Source organism: Corvus kubaryi, unplaced genomic scaffold (assembly GCF_017639235.1).
Source record: "Corvus kubaryi isolate FWS band 111438036 unplaced genomic scaffold, C.kubaryi_AGA036_p1.0 split3-37344, whole genome shotgun sequence".
In the NCBI taxonomy this organism is placed as follows: domain Eukaryota; kingdom Metazoa; phylum Chordata; class Aves; order Passeriformes; family Corvidae; genus Corvus; species Corvus kubaryi.
Window position 1 is genome coordinate 788,884 of NW_024582088.1, and position 14,435 is coordinate 803,318.

At 47.5% G+C, this 14,435-nt stretch overlaps 1 long non-coding RNA gene across 1 annotated transcript; it reads right to left on the reverse strand.

Moving 5' to 3' along the window:
- Nucleotides 1–3,986: 3,986 nt before the first annotated feature.
- LOC121658679 lies at nt 3,987–6,800 on the reverse strand. The gene is made up of 2 exons (XR_006014023.1): nt 6,147–6,800; nt 3,987–4,894 (listed from the first exon to the last, which is right to left on the reverse strand). It is a non-coding gene; the product is annotated as an uncharacterized LOC121658679 (long non-coding RNA).
- Nucleotides 6,801–14,435: the final 7,635 nt, after the last annotated feature.

Genomic DNA, 14,435 nt, shown 5'->3' on the forward strand with positions numbered 1-14,435 from the left:
TTTATCATAAATAAAATATCAATTCTGATTCCAGTGCCTGACCGTGAAATATCCCAGGCAGAGGAGAACATGGAATTTGTCTTTTGGATTTCTGGAAAAAAAACCAAGCTAAGATCCTGGGAAGATCTAAGAGTATTCCGATCTCAGTGATGGTAGTTTTTATCAGAACACGGCAGTGATGCAAAATATTTAATGCAAATTCTCCTTGGCTGTGCCGTTGCTTTTATGGACTTTTTATTGCTAATAAACCAAATCACGTCATCGCTGGTACCTTCTCTGACCCTTTAGTTAAAATGTTACCCCAAGGACAATCACATCTTTGTGTGCTCAGTGTTTGCTGAGCGCTCGGGGATCCTTGGATCTGCATAGGGTGGGAGCAGAGCCCCACCCAGGGATGAGACCAACCCCATCAACACTGCCTCTAATCCTTCTGCATTTTTTCCATGAAAAGCACTGGAATTTCCTCAAAATAAGCTTCATTTGAAATCAGCAAAAGCTTCTGTTCTTCTATTTCCTAGGTGGGGGCAAGTCAGAAATTCACTGATACTGAACAAAAAGAAGGGTGAGTGAGAGCTGAAATGGGCTGCTCAGAGACGCTGTGGAGTCTCCATCCTTGGAGACATCCAAAAGTCATCTGGAAACGGTCCTGGGCACTCAGGTCCCGGGGAGGTGGGACTGGATGACCCCCAGCATCCCTTCCAACCTCAACCACTCCAGGATTCCATGAAGAAATTCCATGAAGCCTTCATATTTTTGAGAATTTGAAAGGAAGGAAATGTTTTTGCTGGTAAAACAGGTTCTTTTCCTGCTTGCCTCAAATTCTGTCTGGATTTTTTCCTTTAGGGAAAATAAAAAAGAGAAAAAAGAGGGGAAAGAAAAAAAAAAGGGGGGGGTAAACAAACATTCTTACAGGAAGAATATGGGCAAACCAGGACATGATGATGGCCAGAGGGGTGGGAAGACAGAGGTTAATGGGAATAGAAGCAGACAGACACAAAATTTCTGGATAGAAGGGATACAGGAGTGGGACTAGGGGGTAATGTGGGTGGGAATTGGAAAGAAATGATGGGATGAGGATTTTAATAGGATCGAAAGCTGGTTGGTTGAGAACACTGGTGGCTAGAACTAGAGGAGAGAGTAAAAATATGAGAAATATGTAGAAATTATGTATTTCAAACTAAGAAAAAGTTGTCAGTCCAGGGAATTTTGAGCTTCAGCAGAATAGAGGGAGAAATGGGCCGGGAAATCCCACAAGGACCAAGAGAGTCATAGGGCAGGAATGAAAGGGGAGGAATAATGAAAGCTGGGGAAAGAGCCACATTATAGAATCAAGGAGGGAAAAAACCAACCCAAACTCCAAAACTTAAAGGAAAGAGACAGGGGATGGTGCCAGTAGGAAGGAGCAGAACGGGCAGCCAAGAAGTGAATGGAAGGATGTATCAGGCAAGGGCTGCATGATGCAGAAATTTGGAAGAGCTAAGCAGACTGAGGAGAAAGGTAAGAGACATTTGGGGGAAAAGGTGAGGCAAATTTAAAGGAGAAGGGGCACAAAAGTCTGTGCATCCAATAACAGTGAGGAAAGGGAAAATCCCACCTTCCTGACGACTGTGGACATCGTAACACGGAATTACACAGCGATAAAGGGACGAGGGGGAATCGGGGGCTGGGAGCGGCTAGTGCTGGACACAGGGAAGAGCTGCCAGTGTCTGGATTATCCAGTGCTTCAAGAAGCTCTTGGAATTACGGAACTGATGGAATTTGTCATCTCAGTGCTCAACAGCTGGGGAAAAACTCCAGTGCTGGGAGTTGGCAGTAAAGGAGCTGTTAATACTGCTGAGGTTCAGGCCTGGGGGTGTCAGGGCAGTACAGACCACACTGCCCTTCCTATGGATGGAAAGGAAGAGGGGATGATTCAGAAAGAAGAATTCATAGATTCTAAAGCCTAAAAGACCCCTCTGCAGATGCCCAGTGATTTAAGGTGCTAGAGAAAGGCGTGCACATGTTAGGGAGGAATTTGTGTGTGGTTAAAGGATGTGGATGTAAATCTGTGGTTAAGAAAGATAATTCAGGCAAGACTTTAATTAGCAGATGCTCAATCTCCCTTGCAAGCTGCTCATTTATCTAATCACACACCCTGAAAGGAAATGGTGCCTAAAACTCTGAATTTACCCAGCTATCATTTTGTTACACCCCTGACGTAAAATCCCCCTTTTTATCAATCAGCTTTCCCTGTGTGCAAACCTCCCCCTGTGTCAGGGAGTTCTCTTGTCCTGGCTAAAGTCACTTATGTGACACCCACTGCTGCACACACTCCATGAGCAGGATCACCCCAGCTTTGGGAAGAGCTGCCAGCTGTGCCTGCTCTCCTCGTGGACAGCCTTTTGCCCCTACCTCTGTTCAGTGCTTCTACTCCAGAATTTCTTCCAAAGATCCAACCTAAACTGCTGAAGGCCATTCCCCCTCATCCTGTCACTGCCTGCTCTCGTAAAAAGTTCAAGCTCCTCATCAGAAAAGCAGAGGACTTTGTTCCAAAAAGGAATGTTTGCCACCATGATCACGGAAAGCCTTTGAAATCTTTATCCCGTGTTTTTCTCTGGAACTCAGCCCTAAATCTCCTTTCAATTTCCCCCCCCCACCTTGCTGCTGTACCCAGGAACAGCTTTAGTACACAGCAGCAGGAGAGCAGAAAGTTCCTTTTTCTCCTTTCCCAGCTGTACAATCTCCCTCCTGCATCCCTGTGTTATCACCTCGTATCAACAGAATTGGCTTGCATGTGTTCTCATGAGCAAAGAGTACAGATAAATTTGTGCTGCTCAGTGGGGGCACTGATATGCTATCAGAAGGACCCTATAAATTTGAGCGAATTCTCCCAAATATTTAAAACAGACAACACAGAAAATTATACGTTCATGTTCCTTGTGCTTTTTCCCTTTTAAAACAATGTTAGTCCTTCAAAGGAGCACAAATGTACAGAATAACAGATTTGGGCATAAACGTGGGCAAGTCCTAAACTCCAAAATTACACTAAAACTGTCCTGGGTCAGCACATAAAAGCCTGTACTTGCTTAAAACCTGATTATAGAACTGCACATCTGGGCATTCCAGGGCATTGGATGAGACTTCAGAACCAAGGCCAGGGCAGCTGGAGCAGTCAACAGAATGGATGTAAGGAATCCTCTTCTACACCCTCACAGCCGTCCTGTCAAATGAAACTGGAGTTCACACATTTAATGTTACTTTTCTAACATCAGTTCTGGATTTAGGCACCAGAGTCCTGGGATCAGGGTGCAGTTTTGGAGCACTGACAGTCTTGTAGAACCTGGTGGCTGAGTTGAGGGCCCAAAATATAAGAAATGGAGATAATAATCCAAGAGTAGGAGGGAAAAATTTTAAATCTTTGATACAGGCTTGTGTTCCTTACAGGGGCCTGGGGGGGCTCAGCCTGGAGCAAAGGAGGCTCAGGGGGGACCTTGTGGCTCTGCACAAGTCCCTGACAGGAGGGGGCAGCCGGGGGGGTCGGGCTCTGCTCGCAGGGAACAGGGACAGGAGGAGAGGGAACGGCCTCAGGCTGGGCCAGGGGAGGCTCAGGTTGGACACCAGCAGGAATTTCCTCATGGAAAGGGTGCTCAGGCCTTGGAAGGGGCTGCCCAGGGAGGTTTGGAGTGCCCATCCCTGGAGGTGTCCCAGGAAGGGCTGGACGTGGCACTCAGTGCTCTGGGCTGGTGCCAAGGTGGGGATCAGGCACAGCTGGGACTCGATGATCCCTGAGGGCTTTTCCAACTTCAGTGATTCTGGGATTTTGTGACCACAAATTGGTTTAATTTCAGGACATTATTAAATGACACCTTTTATTCAGGGAAGCCCCAGACATGAAACACTTCATATGGGGAAAAAGCAAGTAGGCAAGAAGAGTATCCTAAAACAAAACCCACCCCAAAACCCAGCAATAACGTAAACAAAACAAAACAAAAAAAAAAAACCCCAAATTATTTCTAGTTTTTATTTCCTATACAGCATATAAACATGGGCACATCCTTTCTTCACAATCTTGCCACCGAGAAATAACACAACAGGCAGTGCTTTCATTTCAGTGATTCCAGCACTGCAGTTTGGAATTCCTTCCTCCTACAGGGAGTTTAAAGAACCTCAATATACAAGCAGGGAAGAACTCCTGTGCTCCTCTACACCCATTGCCTAAATCAACAACAATCAGGAACAGTCTGATTTCTGGCTGTCAGAGTGCTCCTAAACACCAGGAATTTGTCTCAAGTTATTTGTTGCAGTTCTGCTACAAACTCAGAGGTGTCACCTGCAGACAGGGAGAAGGGAAAGGGATCCAACACACTGGGAATGAGGGCTGGGAAAGGGGATAACCCAGTGCTGCTGTTGTGTGTAGGGGAGGCCAAATCACAGGCAGATATTAAGTATTAAATTTTAATTATTAGACAGCAAATATTAGCTATTAAATATTAGCTATTAAATACTAGCTATTAAAAGGCTGCAGGAGATGCTGAGCTTGTTCAAACCCAGGCAAAACAGTGGGAAATGAAACCCAGGGCATTTCCATTCCAGTGCCACCCAGCTCCTGCAGCACTGAACTTCCCAGAGCAGTCACAGCCTCCTCGCTGGCAGATCTGCTCTGCTGGTGGCACCTGATCCAGGTGCTGCAGGACTGCAGGGATGTCCCCACAAGCTGGCAGCTCCAGTTTGGCTGCAGTGGGAGATGGAGCCCAGAAATACTGATTGGTGAAAGTACATGATCTCGCCACAGGAATGCACAAACTTCCCAGCTGGACACATCTTCTGTGGGGTTTTCCATCTTCACTCAGAAGCAGCCAGTGCAGGCAGTGTTGGCACAGATCTCACACAGGCCATCCTCGGCAGCCAGGCCTGTCTGGGAGAAAGGAGGGATTCAGGCAGATGCCAGGAGGGCAGAGCCACCTGTTAGAGCATTTGGACGCTCATTTCCACTCCTGTTTTATTATTTTAAAGTTCCTTGAAGGTACTACTGCTCTAAGTAAAATTAGCTCATGCTAAAACTGGCTTAAGGAATGAAATCAAACCTGAATTCATCGGGATGGGAATATCTGGAGGCAAGAGGACAGGGGAGCATTTCTTCCTAAAGTCCCTTTTAGTGGACAGTAGATAAATGCAATATAATAACATAAAAAGCAAACACTGCAGCAGCAGCAGCCCATGGCAGAGGGATTTTGGACAAGGGGGAATGTCTTAAGCTGAAGGAGGGTAGATTTAGATGGGATATTGGGAGGAAGTTCCTCCCTGTGAGGCCCTGGCACAGGGTGCCCAGAACAGCTCCCAAAAACTGCTTTGAAGTGCATAAAAACTTACACCTACAAAAAGGTGCCAGGCACACGGGAGTTAAAGGTGCTTCAGGCTCAGGTTCCCTGAACCGAAGGGAAACTGTCCCGAGCCTGGCTTTGGGCTGCTCTCCCTGCACACTGTGGCCTCCACACCAGCCATCCTGCAGGACACCAGGGCTTTTGGAGCCCCTCTGGGATGCCAGCCCCAGTGCCAGCGAGCAATGACACTTGTCAGCGCCTGCAGCCCTCACCCCAGTTCGTGTCACTCAGTGGGTGGCTCCTGATGTGGTACCTGGGGACATGGGTCAGGGGTGGCCTCGCCAGTGCTGGGGCAGCAGCTGGACCCGATGGTCTCAAAGGGCTTTTCCAACCCCAGGGATTCTGTGGGACACTCGGGGACTGTCCCAGCTGCACAGACAGGCACTGGAAGAGGATTATATTGCCATGAGCCAGAGCACTTCAGGGCATCATTAAGAGAGTGCAGAGAGCAGGAAAAAAATACCCAGTCACACCTTTTATCCTGCTCTGTGGTTTGCAAGTGGGGCATGAACACCACTTCGTTCTCATCTCGGCAGCCCCAAGGACAGTAACTATTAAGGTGACGCTAAAGATGCCACTTGTCCGACACTCCTGCCCCAGAACCACAGCCCTGTGGCAATCTGAACTATTTGTGTCGTTCAGAAGCTGCACGCCCCTAAAACACAAAGTTTCTCACGTGCCTTTTATAGTGCAAGTTGTGTTTCCAGCACATTCCAAGAGGGTTTAAACCAGAATGAGGTGACTTGGTGACCGCACAGCATTAGATCAGGCACATCAGGGACTCACCAGACAACATTCACTATGGGCTCGCCATTCCCATCCCTCCATCCGCAGCATCCTCGTTTCCCATACACACCCAGCTCTGCTTCCAGGACTCCCGTTAGGAAATGGATCCCGCTGTGCCCTGGGTGCAGTACCGCCTTTGGCCTGCAGGTGCCACCACCGAGGGGCAGGAGATGGAGCCCCGCCGCTGCTTGTCACCGCCCGCCCTGACCCACCACCCTCCTCCCCACACCGGGAAGCCCCGTGGCGAGGTCGCGCTGCGAGCTGGGGGTCGGGCCCCGGTGGGAAGACGCCTTTATGAGGAGAGAGGTTCTACCGCGGCGACATTTTTGGTCCTTCCCCACAGCGCATGCGCAGCCCGCCGCCATCTTGGGAAGGACAGCTTGACTCGTGCGCCCGGGCCGCCATCTTGAGAGTGGTGCGGCGTCATTTCCTGTACACTGTCACCATCTTGAGTGTGGCGCCGCGAGTTTCCCCCGGCCCGCCATCTTGGGTGTTCTGACACGTGACTTCCTGTCACTGCCGCCATCTTGAGAGTGGAATGACGCCAGTTCCTGGCTCTGTCGCCATCTTGAGTGTGTGGTCACGTGACTTCCCGCAGCCGCAGCCCAATGCCAGCTGGCGACCGCCCCGCTCCTCCGCGAGCTCCCTGCGAGCCTCGCCCGCCACGGCCACCACAGCCGGGACCCGCGCCGGGTGCTCCCACGCTGCTCCCGGACACCGCGCGTGCGCTAGGGCCGCCGGGAGGCGGCGGGAGGCGGCGGGAGGCGGCGGGAGGCGGTGGCGGCGTTGGGGCAGGTCACTGCGCTTGCGCACGTTTGTTAGTTGCAGCACCGCATTTTATCTGCGGGTGGGGCCAGCGAGCCGTTCGTGTCACTGCGCATGCGCCAGTCCCTGCGTGCAGTACCGCTCCTGGCCTGCGGGTGGCGCCGCCGAGCCACCGCGGACATGCGCAGTACCCGCGCTCGGCGCCAGGCGGCAGCAGCGCTGCGGGGCCCGGCCGAGCTCGGCGTTGGTGCTCCCGCGGCGCGCAAAACGCTCCCGAGCGCCCCGAGCTGTGGCTGCTGCCTTCGCAGAGGTCATGTTGTCTCCCCTTTTCAGGCCCTTATTGTTTAATTTATATATACAAAGGTTATATCTGTATTTTCAAACCTTGTATGTCCGTACTTAGGATTTCTTATGCTCTAAGATGCTGCGTGTAAGAGAGTAGACACAGGGTTGTATTTGGAAATCAATTCTTATATATTTTTTTCTACGTATCTGTAGAGAGATAACAAAAGTTACAGTTTTTGATGTTTTTTGCACACAACACAACACAAACACACGTAGACACACACGCTGCACACAGACAAAACAAACTGTGTGACCCAGAGACGTAAGGTGAGGACAGGAGCAGAGATGTCATCAGGAGCCCAGCAGGATCAGGGGCCATCTCCTGGTCCCCGCTGTGCACCACCCCCTGCCCAGTGCAACGGCGGGGCGAAGGCGGCCAGGAAGGGTTTATTTCGTCACACACATGAAAAGTTCCTACAGCAAGTCTGTCACGGGACACTGACACTGCCCCTGCCCCCAGGACACCTCCGCAGGAGGAGCAGGAGGAGCAGGAGGAGCTGGAGGAGGAGGAGGAGGAGAAGGAGAGGGAGGAGGAGAAGGAGAAGGAGAAGGAGAAGGAGAAGGAGAAGGAGAAGGAGAAGGAGAAGGAGGAGAGGGGGAGGAGGAGAAGGAGGAGAGGGGGAGGAGGAGAAGGAGGAGAGGGGGAGGAGGAGAAGGAGAAGGAGGAGGAGGAGAAGGAGGAGGAGGAGGAGGAGAAGGAGGAGGAGGAGAAGGAGGAGAGGGGGAGGAGGAGAAGGAGGAGAAGGAGAGGGGGAGGAGGAGAAGGAGAAGGAGGAGAGGGGGAGGAGAAGGAGGAGAAGGAGGAGAGGGGGAGGAGGAGAAGGAGAAGGAGAAGGAGGAGAGGGGGGAGGAGGAGAAGGAGAAGAAGGAGAGGGGGGAGGAGGAGGAGAAGGAGGAGGAAGAGGAGGAGGAGAAGGAAGAGGGCAGCTTGGTGAGAAGGTGCAGTGAGACAGCACAGGGCTGGGAATGGGACAGAGAAAGGCAGAAAAGACCGGGACAAGAAAAAGGAGCGGGGGAGGGGAGGGGAAGGGGGGAGGACACAGGTAAAGAACCAGAGAATCGTTTAGGTTGGAAAGGAAGTCTTAAGATGATCCGAGTCCAACCATTGACCCAGCACTGCCAAGTCCACCACCAGGCCATGTCACCTGAAGGCAGCACCACCTGCCCCACCTGGGGAATTGTGGCTGGAAGCACAGGAGAGAGAGGACAGGCAGAAAGAGGGAGTGGGAGCAGCACAGGGAAAGGAAAATAAGGCTAGGGTGCCAGGATGGAGATGAAAAAAACAAAATGAATGGGCAGCACAACAGAGAGGGATTAATAATAGGGGCAGGGAACAGGACAGAAAGATACTGCGAGAAATGATGGTACAGAGAGCAGGACAGAGCAACAGAGAATAAAAAGGAATGAGGGATCCTGAGAGAGGCATGGAGGACAGGTAAAAGGACAGAGCAGATAAGGACAGACAGATAAAAGGACAGAGCAACAGGGAAGGAGTGTCAGGAAGAAGGACACTGAGCCAGAAGGAGAACAGGAGGGGCAGTGGGCAGGACACAGTGGTAAACACACGCTGGTTTTATTTCCTTCATCTAGATCATCTTTTACATTTTCAAACCTTTTATTATTTAATTTATATAGAGAAAAGTTGTATTTGTATTTCCAAACCCTACCAATTTATAATGATAATTTCTTATATCCTAAAATCTTGTATATAATAGATATATTTTTATTTTGAAATCGATTTCTATATAAATTAATATTATTTTTATCTATGTACAAAAACGAGAGACTTTACAGTTTTTAATGCCTAGATTAATATGAGCAGAAAATCCATATTTATTTAGGGTCTGATGATGTCCACAGTTACACAAGCGTAGTGACAGGAGTAATGTTAGTATCTATATTTAATACTAGGATACTCTGAGTGCCATATATAACAAACCAAGTGTGTCTCTCAATCTGCTCTTCAAAGAAGACTAACAAGAAGCTTACAACATGCAGCTTGGGATCTGTCTGTAATTAGCATTGAACTCCTACTTAAATTGCAGCTCCTGACTCTAAAAGCCCTGATAAATCACAACCTTAATCGATTGTTCCTCAGGCCAAAATCACTGTGACAACATAATGTCATTCACATTAAAAATTATGTTCTTGCAGATATATAACACGGAACTTTCTCAAATACCAAAATGTATTGAAAATCTGTTTAGTCTGGTTTTATGTCTTCTGTGAATACAGCAAATTACCATCGTGCGCTGGTGCTAAAATATCATTTTAATGTGTCCAGTCTCTAGAGAATATAAATGGGACAAGAACAAATATTTGCAAAGGTCTGGATTCACTTCTGACCTTTTCCAAACAGCTGTCTCTGCTCAACAGCCTCTATTTCACTATTTTGAAGTACTCATGCAAAAGTACATTTTTATTTGTACCTGCAGTTGACTTCCTTCAATAAAATATAAAAAAACCTTGCTTGTAATTCCTCAGAAAAAGGATTTTGTGAAGAACAGCTGTATTAATTTTCATATGGTAACGTACAGTTCAAGGGGTTACGGAAGAATTTATTTCACACACAGAGATGTTTCTTTGGCACATGCTTTTCCACAGGATGCTTTTTCGATAGTTTTAAATATGTCTGTAATTCAGCACCGAAGAAACTTAGAGGCAACACCTGCGAAATTTTCAGGACACACATGGCTGTTTTCAAGTCTCATCGTTGTAAAACACAAAGCGTCCTACAGCTTCAAAAAGCAACAGATTAAACGTATTCATTCCTTGTCTCTAAAAATGCAGCACCTAAAAACTCTGAGGGTCAATGTGATGATTTGCACTGCAAGCGCTGTTTGCATTCCTTTTCTTTTGGTGTTGAGAGATACAGAAAAAAACAAAAAGGGAGCAGAAGCAGCCCTAGGACATTGGTAAATGCACTGCAGTGCACACAGAGAGCTGTACTGCGACAAGGCAACACAAACCATGCCTCTGCTTCATGGCAAAAAACATCACACAGCTGCACGTGGGCAGCACCATGGGGCCTCCGCTGGTTTCTTTTAAAATAACAAAGCAAAGAGTTTCACTTAAGATGTTTCTAAGTGTTTTTGTGAGCACAGTGGTTGCAGAATGCCGGAGCACACGAGACGAATGTAGTAAAGCAGTGTCCAGAATAACTGTTTATTTTTAAAAAAGATCAGCACTTCAAACTATGATGACACGTTATTCTTTAATGTGGTCACTGTTAAAAAAAAAAAAAAGGAAAAGAAAAAACCAAATGAAACAAACAAAAAAAGCCAAACCAAAACCAAACCAAACAAAACAAAGCAACCCTTATATGAAAATGTTTGCTTTAGACCAAAATGCTGTTGAGTTTCCAAAATCAGTCTTTATTGTAGACTGCACAGATGCAAAAAAATACATTGATACCTAAAAGATGTCTTCTTTTAGGGCAGAAAAGTGTGCTTGAAAATGCAAATATAATTGTGTTTTATTTAACTGGTCCACTTTCTATATTGGCAAAGACCTAAATTATGATTTAAACTCTTCTAAGGAGAGCTTGGCTTTTTTTTCCAAGGCTGCAGTTCATAGTGGCAGAGATGGCATTGGGCAGGAGGTGCACTGAGACAGAATAAACACTGCTGAACTCAGGTGGGTACTTGGAGTATGGCAGACTGTCCCAGGAGTGAAAGGATTTTTTGGGGATTTTTGTTGGTTTGGGGTTTTTTGGGGGGGTTGGGTTTTTTTTGTCTGGACAAAAACATCAAAGCAGACCAGCAGTGTGTGGTATCACTGAGACTACAGGGAAGAAAGCAGTGTGAAACCAAGCTGTGCCCATCAGGGTGTGAAGTGTGGTGCCTGGAGCAGTGGATGGATGTTTTTATCTTCCTTGAAGTGCTCAGAGTGGTACCTGATATTCCCAGCTTTGAGAAATTACCTCAGCCCTGCAGTGAAGGAACATTCTGAATTTTGGATAAACTGAGTCGGGATGCGAGAGAAGGTGAAATACACAAAAAGGTCACCAAGGTGCTTGAGGGACTGAAGCATCTGACATGCAAGAGGCTGAGGAGATACCTGAGATGGTTTAGCCCTGGGAAGAGGTGGCATCGTAACCACTGTGCATAAATACCCGATGGGAGAGGGTAAAACATTCAGGGTCACACTGTGCTGGGTGGTGTCCAGTGAAAAAAGAGGGAATAGGCACAAATTAAAATACCACAAATTGCACACAGACATGAGAAAGAACTTTCCCTACCATGAGGATGGTCAAACACTGGAAAAGGCTGCCCACAGTGGTGCTGGACTGTCGATCCTTGGAGAGACTCAAAGCATTACTGGGGGGGCCCTGAGCAATCTGCTCAGGTTTGAGCGAGGGGTTGGACTGAGGATCTCCAAAGGTCCTTCCAACGTCAATGATTCCGTGCTCCAAGTCTGTATTGGCCTCTCTGACATCAAATCCTGGCAGGGAACATCAGCCCCCACCTTTGAAACAAGTGAAAAGCACGGAACTGTTCTCATTTATTTAGGGCAATTCTTTGTATTTATTTAGGGAGTGCCCACAATGTTGGAAGTAGATGCTGGCTTTAATTCTCTTTTCTTAGTCACCCCCAGAATTCTTGTGAAGCACCTGTAATTTGTTCTGACAGCACCCTCTATTTCAGGAAATAAAGACTCATTACTCTTTGAAAGGAAATCTAGCATAAATATGTTATTGAAAGTTATTGAACTGCCAGTTTCAGTTCATCAGTAATCGCTATGCAGAAGGAATTCACCTCACCCTGTTCCTAAGTGCAGCCTATTTTGTAAGGAACAGAGCTTTGGCAGGGATATCTTTTCCATATCTCCACAGTTTTTCACACAAGGTGATGTAGTAGCTAGTCAAGCAGCTAATTGCACCTTCAGCTTCTTCAGTTTATTTTCCACTTCCTCCCTCTTCTGAAGAGCAAGTTGTTTGCCCCCATCTGCGATATTAGCACATTATTTTGTTTCTCCTGCCTCTTTTTCCTATGCATCACAGGCCTGGGAGAAAGATCTCCAGAGTACAAGAAATAATTATTTTTTTAATTAACAACAGAAAAGCAAATTCAAAGGCTTTAAAGATGCAGATAATCTCTAATTTCAGACATAACAATGCATTTACTGTCAATTTAAAGCTTCTCCCTACTTACCCTACCTTCTAATTAACAACTCTCCTTGTTTGTCTTAATGTAATTTTTAGGAATGTCGCTGTTACTTGTCTGAAGTCAGAAGCCTTTTTGGAGTTCTATAAATGGAACACATTTTAAATCTTAAATTCATAATTTAATTGTGAGAGACGTCAAAAACTATCAAATTTTAGTACAGCTACTTGGCTGCTCTTGTCACAGAGAGAGCAGTGTGAGGGGAAGGAAAGGACTGCAAATGATTTGAGGGATGGGACACCTCTACTGTAGGGCAGGATGAGAGAGTTGGGGCTGTTTAGCCTGGAGAAGGCTCCAGAACTTCTCACTGTGGTCTTTCAGTACCTGATGAGGCTATGAGAGAGTTGGAGAAGGGCTTCTTACAAAGGCAGGTAGTGATAGAACACAGGAAATGGTTTAGGATGGAAGAGGTTTTGTTTCCATTAGATACCAGGAAGAAATCCTTACTGTGATAGTGGTGAGGCACTGGCACAGGTTGCCCAGGGAAGCTGTGACAGAAGAAGCCCTGGGAGTGTCCAAGGCCAGGCTGGACGGGGCTTGGAGCAACCTGGGACAGTGGAAGGTGTCCCTGCCCGTGGCAGGGAGGGAGGGGTTAGAAATAGATGATACTTAAGGTCCCTTCCAACCCAGGGATTCAGGGATTCTCTGAGCCTCTGACTGCTGGGATGGTCAGACCCTGTGCAGGTGCACTACACAGCTGCAGCTGGGGGCAAGCCTCTACTTCTGTATGCGTGCTTATAGTTTGGAAAAGGTACAAGATGGAATATCTGAGATGGGGAGAAGAGAGACAGAAAAGAGAGACAAGAAAGTAAGAGGTAAGAAGAGACAAAAGACAAGAGATTAAAAGGGGCAAAGCAAAGAGGAAAGAGAGAAGAAGAAAAGAGAGAGAGGTGAAGAGGAGAGAGGGGGGGACAAAGATGGCCAAGAGAGGGGGAGAGAGATTGAGAGGCACACAGTGGGGGAGAAAGTGAGAGAGAGACAGAGAGACAGGGACAGATCCAGACCCAGACAACACAGAACACAAACAAAAAAGAGCAAATCACACCAGAGAAAGAGGGAACAAAAAAAAAAAATCTTTATTACAACTTCATTGAATTACTTATTTTCAGTTACACTTCCTCAGATACACTTCTGTGCGGCTTAGTCATTTGAGAGTAAAATTTGACATCAGTTTCAATACAGATTAATACGAGAGCACAGAGTGACAGGACAAGAGGGAATGGCTCCAAACTGGTAGAAGTTGGCAGAGAAGCTCTAATTTGCCAAATGTGCTGCTTCTGCCTCAAACAGAAGCACGACGAAGTCTTGCAGGACTGGTGAGGGCAAACTGGGGGGTGTCGGTGGCAAGTGTGGGGCTTTTCCTTTTTTTTTTTTTCTGTTGAAAAAGGGTGTGTGGCAGCCTAGGACCAAGGGATATTGATGGAGAAGCGCTGATGCATGACACCACCCACCTGACAGCAACATTCATCCCCTTGCCTGAGGTTGCAAGACCCATTTGTGTGTGTGTGTGCGTAATATTAAATAAAAAATAAGCAAAATGAGGACTAAAGGTTCTTTGGCAGCCCTGGCAGGTGGCAGGGCCCCTGTGAGGTTTGTGATACGCATTCCCACGTGTGTCCCCAGCTGGCACAGGATCGCTGCGGCCACGCCGGCGCGGAGCTGTGTTGTGCTGCCGGGCCAGTTGCTTGGGAAAAGGGGAAGGAAAAAAAAACTAAACAAATCAAAGAGGAAAAACTCACCCAGGCAGGCAGCAGCAGGCTCCAGCATAGCCGAGGTTTCCAAGGCTACTGCAGCCACACTGCCAGCTGGGACAGAGCTGCTTTTGGGGTCATTTTGTACAATTTTAAGTGTTTGAGTTGGTCGAGCTGCTCAGGTTGAGTGTTGGGGGGGAAGCTGCTGACAGAACCTGTTGGTTCGGTGCAAGCCTGGCAAGTGAGGGGGTTGGGCAATGCGAGCTTTCCTAAAGGGCTCCGAGGGATGTTTCCAGCTGAAATCCTACACCACGACCATCGGG